We start from the raw sequence: 13,319 nt of genomic DNA, 5'->3' as shown, positions 1-13,319 counted from the left end.
GCTTCAATTTAACATGAAAATATTGACATTCCCTCAAGTGTGCTGTGAGCAGTTGGGAACTTTGAACAAACAAGGGGAGAATCCGGCGAAATTGTAGAAAATATTTTATTGGCGAACTCAAACTGTGCATCGTAAGAGCATTTAAACAGGTCATTTAGCTGTCAGTGTGATATATTTAGCAGTAACAACTGTACAGGCATCACGGTTCTGCAGAGAAGCACAATGCAGAGGGAGGGTTGTCAGAGGAAAGTCTTGCCTCGAGCAGAGCAAGGAAGACTTATTGGACAGAAGCAATTATTAAATTGGGCAACATGAAGGCACGCTGCAGGCTTAGCATATTTTGGACTTCGTGTTTTTTAAATCTGCAGCCTCGGTCAAGCGATGTCAGCCTTTTAAAAATAAAATGGCCTTTTTCTAGCCTGCTCATTGCGAATGGGGCAGCAAGTCGAAGTTTGTACCCCGCGTGAAGTCATTGGTTGCACAGAACTTACAGCATGCCTAAAATGTCGATTCCCATATCGCCAGAAAACTGGGTAGGAAAATAGGAAAGCCATGCCTTGCTGGGGTATGTAAGTGAACCCCAATGATAGAGGTTATGCCTCATTCCGAGTAGGAAAACACGGAGCAGAATATGATGAGGTCCCCCTGAGTCTGCCATATCTCCCAGATATTCATTGATCTTGGGGTGAGTGGAGACCCCTGAGGAGTTAAGGGGCTCCCTCAAGGGTTGGAGGCAACCCTGTGCCACAGGGGTGTAGTGGCCTCTGTTACACACTGACTCAGTGTTTTTCAAACGTTTTCATGCCACGCCCCCCTAGGTGGAAAAAAAATCATCGGCCCACCTCAGATTTTTTTTAACAATTACTCTACTAAGTTGGTAATGTTTAAACATGTCTAGACTTAATTTAACATTGCAGTTAAGCTCTACTACCATTTTAAAAATGCAATAATTCGTTTTCTGGTTAAAACAAGCACTGTTATCTGCCTAATACACAGTGCTTAATTTGTGCTTGTTGTTTCCGGTGCAGAGCACCGGCACTTATTTTTGAGGGCTGGTGCTTATTTTTCTGCCCCAAGCATTTTCTGCAAGCAAAAGACACATATGGGAAGGGAAAAACTAAAAAGCGTCACAATGGGAGAAAGCAGAAAGCTGCAAGAGTGAGCTGAAGGGGCCAGAGAGTGGCTTTAAATGGATTGAAGAGGCCCGAGATGGCTTCAGGCTCATGCTGCCTCAATATTCAGTGCTCCCACGTTTAATTGCAGCAGCCGCGTATTTAAGAAGAGGGCTTTGAGCACCAGCACGTTTTTATTTACAAATTAAGCACTGCTAATACACCTTTGGGCCAGAGCATAGTGCCCCCCTGGGATCACTGGTGGCCCCCCTAGGGGGGCCTGCCCCCCAGTATGAAGACCCCTGCTCTGACTTGTAAACAGGACCACTGGAATTATGCAGCAGGAGAGAGCAAAATTATGTAGCAGGGTTGAGTAAATTATGCTGTAAGAAAAATCCAATTATGCAGCACAACTTAGCACATTTTGTAATCGTATTAGTTCATGCGCCATTCCTGTGTTTCCCCCTGCCCCCACGCTAAATCAGCTGCCTAGTACCAACGCGGTCACCCTTATGCCATTGTGCAAAGATGCCTGCTTTGCGGGGGTGATTATGTGCAGGAAGGGACACATTTATACACAAAAACAATCATTAATGACGATTTGCTCCTTCTTTGTATGTTGCAGAATGAAGCACACATAGAACGAAAAAAAAACCGAGGAGAAACAAAAGTATTTCTCCTCTTTGGGCCACTTGGGAGGCGTTAGTTTTTCCGCTGCCTCAGGTTTACGTTTCCTTGTAAATCAGGGGCAGTGTCAAAAACAATGGGTGTTGCGTGGGTACACCCACAACAACACCCATTGCACTCCCCTTTGCCACAGAAAACTGCGTTGGGACAGCCCATATTTACAAGGCCGTGTTAAGCCACGAAAAGTGGTTAACGCTGCCTTGTAAATATGGCACGGTGCGCAGCGTCACCAGACCGTCACAAAAAGTGAAGTTCTAGTGGCACAAGGGGCTCATAAATGAGCTCCTATATTTCTGGAATGGAGCAAATACTTTTTGTTCTGTATTTTTTTTCATATAACATCTGATAACTGATACCTAGTTGGTGCTTCTGCTCTCTACATCAATTTCACATAAATGGAGCAGATACTGTTGTGATCGTTTGAAAAAACGAATGAGAGAAAGAAAGAGAGAGAGGGAACATGCACTGGCACAGTTTTTTGGGAACTGGCACATCAGAAGAGAGAGACAAACACAAAAATAGGAGAGGAGATGGGAGATAAAAACTGAAAAACAGTGGTAAACAAAGCAGGGATGGACAAGAAGAATGAGATAAGGAGGGTGGAAATGCCAGGTGTTGAGTGAAGGTGGCATGTGGTGGAATGAGTAAGATGCAGCCTAGGTATTCCCCAACAGCAACGCCCCCCCGCCCCCCTAAAAAAAAGTTGCCAGCTGTGGGATTTTGAGCAAAAACTTTGGGCCCTGGCATTAATTCGTTTACAAATACTGAAATTACGTATTTTCTGAAGCGTGACGCTTCCCACATAAACCACATTACAAATGTACACCTGCCAACCAAGCACATCCACATGGGTAGTGCCGACCCACAAAGCCACCTGATTACATGGCAATGATATGCAGCGCTATATAAACTAGACGCCAATACACTAGAATACGCCAAAAACCTACCAGTCAACCCTGCTGTTAGTATTTCCACATTTCTTTGTCACCCCATGAAGAGTGCACATGGAAATGATGAATGCCTTGGCCCCGCTTAAAAGGGGGGTAAATGCTGAATTGCTGAATAATCAAAATCTATGACATGTCTGGTGATTAACCGCATTCCAGGCAGGCAGCTCTGTGCTGGCACAACACTCATCAAAATGTTATTTTTGTTTCCTGTAATGATCATAACTCATCCTAGTTGGTCTTCATTTAACCATTAAGCTCAAATATTACTGCTAATTGCTGCAGTAAAACGCTTGGTGTGGATTCTGACAGATGAGGCCAGATTAGCATCTGAAGCCTGGAACATCTGTCACACAACACATACTGGAGTCGCATTATCCTGTCCCCTGTAATCATGGCGGCAGAGAGAACCTGCTAATGGAAGAGCAGCAGAACAGAAGTGGCTGCTGTCCTCGCGTCTCAAGGACGCGGCTGACAGCGTTTAACCCTTCCCCGAGAGCCCTTGTTGGGATAAGGTTTAAAAAGCAATGAGTTGTGAAAACAAGCTCTCGTTTCTTTTTAATTAGCTTGGCTGTTGAGTGCAAAGTCATCCTCAGCTGGATGCAGAACAGAGGCACCATCTGCCTGCCATGAACTTGATTCACAACTTTAGACCATTCCTTATCTGAGTAAGTAATATTAAGTCTCGTAGACCACCATAATTTTAAGTCTCTTGATGTATTATCTGAAAAAAGTTTGTCAATTAATATAGAATATAAGCCAGATACCATGCCTTTGAAATTTCTTCACATATGTATATGCCGAACAATGGACGAATGTAACATAGAGTCTGTAATCAAATTTGTTATAGAATTTAGAATTGACGTCAGTAATACATAATTATTAAATTGTGATAACGGGAGTTTATATGTTTCTTGTAATTGTGAAAATGATTTCAAAGAATTATTTTGTGTATATAAATCAGATAGAATATTAATTTTGCGATGTTTCCAAGCACACCAATTAAGTTATCTACCTTTATACATAATTGCCGAATTATTCCATAATATGGCATTTAAGTGTATACGAGTGTTACAGTTTATAATTTTATGTGCTTTTTGCCAGGCTATTTGGGAGGAATAAATGATTGGGTTGGAGAATTGCGAGAATTTTGTGCATTTAGTGTAATAAATAGCCATGGTGGTATTAGTCTTCAGAAGAAATTGTTCAAGTTTTACCCATATGGGTGTGGTATCATTCATGGATATCATAGAAGTTGAGTGCGATAATTGTTGTGCTATAATCATAATCAAGGACTTCGCGATGTGCGATTGAAATTTAATTATTTCAAAATTTTACATAGATGGCATTGGTCACCATCCAAGCTCTACTCTGCTAAACTCAATACTAATTCCGATTGCTGGAGATGCCATCAACCCAATTGTGATATTGTACATATCTTATGGGAATGTTCTGACATACAACAATTTTGGATACAAATATCACAATATTTGAGGAAAGTTGTTCCCAATATTCCTTCTCAATCTCCTCGCTTATTTCTACTACATGATCTATATGGTTTAGGTACGTTCTCTTCACAGTTATTCAGATGGCTCTCTACAGCAATTAGTGTAGCTAAAGTTAACATATTACGTTTTTGGAAATTGAATGTTATACCAACTGTCCAATCCTGGTTAAAAGATATGTTTGAAATTGCTAAATTCGAAAGAATGATACATAAACTAAATGATAGTTTACAACAATTTGACCACATATGGAATGTATTCTTAAATATTTGAACCTTCCTTCTTCTCTTCTCCTCTTTAATCCTCTTGATGTACAATAAGAATCATATATTTTTCTTTATTCTTACCCTTAATACATTCCTTTATTGTTGATATATATTATTCCTGGTTTAATTGCTTGTCATCTTTTTCTTATTTTGTGTTTCCTTCCTTCTGATTGTGTGATAAGTTTATATATTATAATTCAATAGTGGACTGTTTAATATCCTATGATAATATATGTTATGTTTGCTGTTCCTTTTTTTAGACCATATTTAAAATTGAATATTTATGGAAAGTACCTCACTGTTTTATAGTACACTAGATCTCCCTTTTTTGTCTTTTATTTCTTTTTTTATATTCATTGTATATTTTATGCTTGTAATGGATATTCTGTATTGTTTTCTTTTTCCTTTTTATTGTAACTATAAAACTTTAATAAAAGATTGAAAAAAAAAAATAGAACTTGATTCAATAAAACGGCCTGGAAGCGGAAGTGACGTCATGCAGCCCTTGAAGTCTGATGACATCACATGATTGACTCCTCATCCCTCCATTAGCCCTTCATCAGTCTGCAATTAGCTTTTAAGGGTTGAGGGAAGGCGTGGAAAAGATGGAAACTAAACCCAGTTGTTCTTGGAATCCTGGTGCCTTTTTGCTTCTGCAACAGGCCTGTTGACCCCCAAAAGCAGGGGTAGCAAGGGGAGATCCAGGGGTGCCATTATTAACTATTAGCTGCACTGGATAATTCTAATTGAAGTCAACAATCTACTAGTGCAATTAAGGCTTTTTCAAGGCCCATCCGTCTCTGGTTAATAGCCCCAAACACACTGGATCATCATATTATATTCAGAATATGTGCAAAGGTATCAGGATATATTTTATAAGTCTTTGTTGTTGATTATTTTTCTACTTTTTTTCTCTCTATATTGACACTGTACATGATTCATGATAGCCAGATTTCTAATTTATATTGATTCATTTTCATTTGGTCTTTTCTTTCAATGGCACTCTTCCATTTCCATGAGAAGAGAAGGGTGATTTTTTGAGCCCAGCATCCCTGGGAATACTGTGTTGACGGACTTCAGACTCAAGAATGAGTTCCCCAAAGAATGCAATCTTAATTTAGGCCTATGATTAGCCCTCTTCTATTGCACTTTGAATTTTCAAGTGGCTGTCCATGCGCTGATCTTGCTCCTTGCTGGTTAGACTCCGCAAGATTCTATTAACTTTCCATCCTGACAATTGCCAAATGTCGGAAACGCCTCTTTTTGCAGGATCATCCTCAGTTTTTTAGACTGATGCTGCTGTATCTTTGACTGTGTGCACTGGGGCTCAGCCAACCAGGCCCCAGTGCAGGTGTTCTGACCCCTAAACATTAAAATTGGCTATACTGCTAATAGGCATATTTAACTTACCTTTACGTCCCTAGTATATGTTACAAAGAACACCCAGGGCCTGTCAGTTATATGTCACTAGGGGGCTGCGGCACCTTTTGTGCCACCCGCCACAGTGAAAGTACAAATATGACTTGAGGTCTACCACTGCAGCCTGTTTGTGCAGTTGTAAAACTGCAAAATCAACCTGTTCAAATAACCACTTTTGACAGGCCTAAGCCCGCCTTTTAAATATTACTGTCATCCCAAGTAGGCCTTAATACTTATAAGGATGGGTGCATGATATTTAAAAAGTAGGACATGTAGAAGTTTAATGTGAAACATGTCCTTATATTGATAATGCCCTAAAAGCTATTTTAACTGTAGTGGGTTTAGCTGTTCCACAGGGAAGCATTGGGAAACAGTATTACATTTAATAATGTTGTCTCCGGGTAGGGAACAGCTACAAAGTGATTTTTGGACGTTTTGAAATATTTCAAACCCAATTCACTGGTGAAGTCGGATTTGCAGTAAGTGTTTTGGAAAAGGTATTTTTAGAAAATTACCTTATCCCTGCCAAAAGTCATTGAAAGCCTATTTGCAATAACTTCAGCTGTCAGCTGAATAGCCCTCTTAGTGAGGCTCGAACTTCCTCCCAGAGCTGAGGCAAAGGACTTGGGTGTGGGAGGTGTTCTTTTTCTCTGACTGAATGATCACAGGGGCTTCCAAGAAACCTACCCTATCTATCTCAGGAAAATGTTAATTGACACCAGGCCAGGGCCCTCTTTTGTCTGCCTCGTCAGGCAGGTACAAATCTTAGTGGGAGAGGGGCTGCCTCCAGACGTGGGTGGTCACATACGGTCTGCACAGAGGAAGAACAGTTGTGCCATCCTGGTTTTAGGTAGAGATGGGCTCTATGAGATTGTTTACAATAGAACACACAGAAACTGCTGCAAAGTGGGTATTATTACCCCAGGGGAACCTTTTCAACCCACAGGTTACTGTTAGGCATAAACATGGCACTCTTGGGTATTCCTTCCAGAACAACACTAGACCTGTGGAAGACAGAAGTAGGACTGCACCTGCTGTTGAAAGGCTGACTTGATGCCACTTGTACCCAGGTCAAAGATGTGGACTCCAAGGGTCATTTGACTGACCTCCTGTTAAGCTACAGGGACTACAGGACACAACAAGCTGTTAGAAGTATTTTTTTCTAAGGCACTGAGGTGACCAGTTACAACTGGACCTTCCCTGGATTCTGCTGGCGTTGACTGCCTGCCTGAGTGAGTCTTGAACCCCAAGTGCTGTTCCTGAGGCCCTTGGACCCTTGGCTGTGCCAAAGTGTACTCCTCCTAACATCCTGAAAAACTTGGGACTTAGAAATTTATCGGCTCGAAAGACCTCCAGAAGACCTGGACAAACGTGCCAAGTCAATCTGATGAAGGCACCTCGCAGCTGGACAAAAAACTCAGGTTGCTTCCACTTGGAGCTTTCCTGCAGCAGCAAGTCAGTTTCTGCAGCATGTCATGGAGGGGGTATCTGGCTTTATGGAGCCCTGTTTGGCTATAGCTTGCAGCCTAATTCTGCTGAAGAAATCCAAAAAATGGGCAAAAAACACCAAAAAGTGCCTCAGTCCAAATGTAGAAATCTTCACTGGCTGAAGAGGTCAAAAATCAAAAGTATCCGGAAGCAAGGCACCTTCTTTGGGTACACATTTTTAATTTCTCCAGGTCAGAGCTTTCCTGTCAAAAGCCAATGGCTTCACCAGGACCTCGTCGGCCAGCAATCCAGCCTGCAGACATTTTTTCTGAGAATAAGTCCCAAGGTATAAACTTCCACCTGGATGGTAACTGATATCTGTATCTGACCCAGGCTCATTCACAGTCGGCCTTAGATCGTGTCTCTGTACTGGCCAAGCTCAATTAGATGATAGCAGTTGGACTTAATGCTTTTTAGTACTATTTTTAATTAAAACTTTGAACATCCATATCTCTGCTTCCCCTCATTGGATTTTGTCATTTTGGAGTCAATTTGGTCATTAAATTATTTTCTATTTTTATAAATTGGTGTTGGTTTTTAATTCTGTTGTGTTTGTGACCTGTAATTGTATTCATGCTTCTAAGTGCTTTATACATTTTCTGGCCTGGGCCAGAGCTACCATGGGTTGAGCTCAGTTTTAAATTACAGACATTTTTACAGGACCTAACAGAATATTGGCATTATTATTTGTGGCGGACTACTGTTCACCCCAACTCATAATCCTCTTTCCCACACCAATGAAATGTTGTTTGTTCACCAAAGGCTTTAACATTTCTGAGCCATGGTTACAGATAGACTCCATTCCTCAGCCTGTTAACTCACTGATTTTGCTCACCTGGATGTTTTTCTCTCTTTGTTATCCCCTCTTAAAGCATTGTAGGTCTACCTCAAAGTGATATGAAGCTCTTTAAAAACAATAAAATGAACAAATTAATAGATATCTGAATCTCTGACACAAAGGTAGACATAACATCAGATGTCATGTCTTTTACATTCCTTGGCCATGGACATCAATTAGGGGTCGCAGCTGTGACCCTTGACTTGCGTCGTGCAACCACTATCCTTAGTTTTCTTACCCCTACTCTTCGAAGTGACAAAAGCAGTGGGAGAGACAGAATTTGGGGCAGTTTGAGTGTGCTGCCAGCTGCACCGCCTGTAGAGCACACACTTGCACACTTTTGCACAACACAGTTATTATGTGTGCAGGTGGGGCGGTGCTGGTGGCACCAGGGAGCTTTAATAAGCTGGTCTCTCAGCCACTTTGCTTTTGATGTCTGCTTGATTCAGTCAAGGTTTCTCACATTCTCTAAACACAGCCCAGCTCTCTCCTTGCCAGCCAGTGTCATAGAGGTAAGAGAGAACTGTGAGATGGCACACTGCAGACACTGTACAGACAAGCCGCACCAATCAGCCTGGCCAATGATTGAAAGGGCACTTTGGAGTCAGGTAACAGTGCCGCTGGCCTCTGTATACCCACTTTGGCACATAGCACTCAATGAACTTTCACATGCTAATTTCTGTTCCTGTGCACAGGGTTGTAGCTTCAGGTGGGTTTTGGGGTGTTACACTCCCTCAATAAATGTATAATTCAATAAATATTTGGGTACAGAAGCTTTCAGTTGCATATGGTAAGATGTTTGATTGATTTCACATGGGGTTTTTAAAACCACACAGACACTCTTGTGTTTGTTTTGAAGGTCTTAAAACATGGTTATTTCACAAAATACTGTTTTAAGCATCCTTATAATTCTCACTAGTTAGACCTGACAACCTTAGGGTGGTGTTCCCCCATCATTTGCCTGCCTGATCTAGTTTTTAATGGTTTTAGGACTTGTGCTATCTGCCCTAAACATGGTAACATTGGCTTCTACCCAATTGGCAAATTTAATTTACCTATGATTCCCTAGTAAAGTGTTCTATATGTGCCTAGGGCCCGTAAATTAAATTCTACAAGTGGGCCTGCAACACTGATTGTGCCACCCACATAAGTAGCCCCTTAACCATGTCTCAAGCCTGTCATTGCAAGGCCTGTGTGTGCAGTTTTACTGCCACCTTGACTTGGCATTTAAAACCCTTTGCTAAGCCTTAAACTCCACTTTTATCAAATATGTCACCCCTAAGGTAGGCCCTATGTGACCTACAGGGCATGGTGCAGTGTATTTAAAAGGCAGGACATGCACTTTTAAGTTGTACATGTCCCAGTAGTAAAGAACTCCCAAAGTCAATCTTCACTATTGGACAGTCTGCTCCTATCATAGGGCAGCTTTGGGAATTCCTTAATACAGTTTTAAGGTGTAATCTGTGATCAGAAAGAAGTAGTTACCCTAGGTTTCATATCTTTGGAATTATAAATCCTCTTTAATAGTAAACTCAGATTTACTATTACGATTTCTGAAATACCACTTTTAAAAAGTAGACATTTCTCTGCTCTTACTGCTCTATGTGCCTTACATCCTGTCTCCAATCCACGGCTGGTCTGTGCTGGGTGACAGCTCCCCCTGTGCATTCCAGCTAGACAGCTGTAAACACAGGACACTCAACTGCATCTGCATTCATCTGCATACTGATGGGTCTTCCTTCTTAGGAAGGCTGTAGGGGCTCACACTTACATTTCAGAGGGTAGTGGCCTGACCCCTCACAAAGGACTGATAAACCTGCGAAGATATAACTGGGCTGAAAGGGAACTGGTTCACTTCAAAACCATTGTTTATAGTCTCCCCCACTTTTTAAACTCATTTGGTTATAAGTACTGGACTCTGACTCCCTCCAATCAGACACTTCTGGACCTGGAACTGAACCTCTGTCTGAAGAACTGATGTGCTGCTCGAAGGATTCAACTGGACTGCTTTTCAGGAAGGACTGTTTTTCTGCTTGTTGCCCTGCTGCCTGCTTTTCTCTGACCATGCTGGAAGGACTCTACCTTCTCACTAGAGTGATCTCGAAGGGCTTGATGGCTTGTCCCCTGTTCTGCTTCAGTCTCGGGGACATCAAAGAATGCCCACAACTCTCCTGGTGCTGCTGGACTCTGCCTTCTTTGAGTCTCACCCTTGTCTGAGGTGCCCCCTCCAAGCTCTGGACTTCAGAAGTAGGTTCTGCAGCTGAGTTCTCAAAAACTTGATGCATTGCCCCGAGTGCGGCGGAAAAATCAGCGCATCGCATCTCTGGTGATGACACAGCGGATGCTTGATGACAGCGGAGGCACAGGCTGTACGACTCGCTGACAAGATTCTGTGTGACACAATGACAACGAATCACATTTATCTCAACAGAACCCGCTGACGATACAACTATGTGGAAAATATTGACGCATCGTGCCGTCAGGGTCACCGCATCGCTCCACCAAAAGTACTGCTTCAATGGGCCCTGCGTGGGTTTTGTAGTCGACATACTCTCCATCCCAGTCGGCCTATATTTTGGATTTGCTCCAGCCCCTAGTGTCCTGATGTAACATTTTGACTATTAGGGACTTCTAAGTACTGTCCTCACATTTATCTTTAAAAATTCATATCTCGACTTCCACTGGATTGATTTTTGTAATTTTGGCCTTGTTTAACTCAAATAAATAAACATGATATGCCACTGTGATTGTTGGAAAATCTGAAGCTCACACTGCCCCAGTCTAACTGACCAAGCTAGCTGTGTCAGCTCCTTGAAACTAATATGGGGCTCAGGCTAGAGAAAAGACATATTTTAAAGCTGTTACTCTACCTTTTCTCCATATCACAAATCAGATGAATGCGAATGTAGTTGAGTGTCCAGTGTTGTGGGTGTCTGGAGGGCATGCACAAGTGTAGCTGTCACGCAGCCCAGACCAGACATGTATTCGAGGCAGGCTTTCGGGCACACAGAACAGTGAGCAGAGAAATGTCCACTTTCTAAAAGTGGCATTTCTAAAATAGTAATTATAAATCTGAGTTTACCAGTAAAGAGGATTTATCATCACCATTCCAATTACATATTTAAAGGGCCACTTAAGTGGATGGCACACTTAGTGCTGCTGGCCCACTAGTAGCACTTAATTTACAGGCCCTAGGTATAGGGAAATTGACGTTACAAGGGACTTACAAGTGAATTAAATATGCCAATTGCGGAACACCAATGTTACCATGTTTAGGGGTGCAGCAAATGCACTTTAACACTGGTTAGCAGTGGTAAAGTGCTCAGAGTTCTAAGGACAACTAAAAGATACAGCTAAAAACAGGAGGTTAAAGGCAGAAAGTCTGGAGTAAGACCACCCTAAAGATGCCAGTCACTGTTATGTAGATGTTTATAACTGTGGTGTGGCATGAGCTCAGAGTGAGAGATTGAGGACTAGTCTGGCTGCTGCTTTCTGGATGGTCTGGAGTATTTTTGTGAGTTGGTTTGTGATTCCTGCATAGAGGGTGTTCCTGTAATCCAGTCTGCTTGTGATTAGGCCTTGGGTGATGGCTTTCCTGGTGCTGTTGGGAAGCCACTTTAATAGCAGAACATGGTGACTCAGCAGAAGAGTTCTTGGGCTTTAGAGGACTATGGTGGCATGTTGACCAGTGGTTCTGCTAGTGAGAAAGGTGAAGATTCATTGGAGGACGGGTCCTCGGATGCCTGACTTGTGAAGTCATTGATCAGAATGGGATGGGTGACTGTGTCGAAGTCTACAGAGAGGTTGATTAGGGTGATGGTTGCATTTACCCTTCTGTTGAGCAGCATTCAGGTTTTGTCCGTTGCTGCGATGAGGGCTGTCTCTGTATTGTGGTTTGATCTCAACCCCTATTGCATGGTGTTGAGGATATGCTGGTTGACAAGGTGGTCGAGATGCCTCTGTTGATGGCTTTATCAAGGATCTTGGCTGGGTATGTCGGTCATTAGTTTTCCAGCTTAGTAGGGTTTGCTTAGGGCTTCTACAGAAGAGTGTTGACAGCTACATGGTCCAGGAAGGTTACTGTGTTGATGGAGGTGCTGACGATGGTGAGGGTTTTTAGTGTTTTACTGATGGAGGCTGACCCTTTGTGAAAGCCTGGTGGGGCAAGGGTCTGACAGACTGCCCCAGACTGGATGGTGTTCATGATTTCTGTGGTTGTCTCTGTGGGGCTGGTGTTCCACAAGTTCAGGGTTTCGACTTTGTCTGATATTGAAGGACGTATTGCTGCTGGTCAAAGTTGCTGTGTATGGTTGTGATTTTGCTGTAGAAAAAGTTTGAGGTTAGTTGCACAGTTATTACGCTAGGGTTACATTACTGGCAGTTGCAACTGGTGTGGTGAAGTCCTTGATGATTGCAAACATTTATTTGCTGCTATTAAAACTTTTGTTCATGTCTTCCTCTTAGTTTCTTGGATTTGCTGGTGGCAGAGTCTGTGGACGGATTTGAACACTTCCTTGTCTACTTTTCCCTTGCTCATCCTCCACCTCCTTTCTAGTTGTTTGCAATGTAGTTTAGTCATTCTGCGTTCTTCCATGTACCAGCTTGCTTGCATTAGTGTTCTTGCTAATTGATTTCTTTTCCTTGGGGCCAGGGTATTGATGCAAGCAGTAATCTAGTTGTTAAAGTTGTTGATAGCACTGGATAGGTGGCGTGTGAGCCCTGGTTGCTTGTTGTGGATGGTGCAAGCCCAATCCACCTCTGATATGTTGTTCCAGTTCCAGCAGACTGGGCCTTTCGGGATGGTTCATCTTGCTGGGGAATGCCAACTCAGAAGCTGACAATGGAGTAATCAGGGTTCCTGCCGCTGGGCATGTTGCAGTTTCACAGGGGTGCAGATGGGCTTGCCTTTGGTGTGCCTGCTGCATGCATCTGCTATGCGTCTGCTGTGGCCACCATTAAGAAGGTCCTGGAGGGAGGAATGCAGGAGGTGGTGAGCAGGGCTGGGCTGGTTGTGGGATTAGGAAAGAGAGGGAAAGGGAACACAAAGAGGAGCAGGT

General features: G+C 42.7%; 1 protein-coding gene across 4 annotated transcripts in view; it reads right to left on the bottom strand.

Annotated features, from left to right (window-relative positions):
- Nucleotides 1–13,319, bottom strand: part of LRRC4C (leucine rich repeat containing 4C) — a 3,131,096-nt gene that overhangs the window by 1,450,299 nt on the left and 1,667,478 nt on the right. The window lies entirely within an intron of this gene.

The sequence above is a fragment of the Pleurodeles waltl genome, chromosome 3_1, assembly GCF_031143425.1.
Source record: "Pleurodeles waltl isolate 20211129_DDA chromosome 3_1, aPleWal1.hap1.20221129, whole genome shotgun sequence".
NCBI classification, from domain to species: Eukaryota; Metazoa; Chordata; class Amphibia; order Caudata; family Salamandridae; genus Pleurodeles; species Pleurodeles waltl.
Note: the sequence above shows the minus strand (reverse complement) of the source record. Positions and strands in the feature narration are given on the sequence as shown.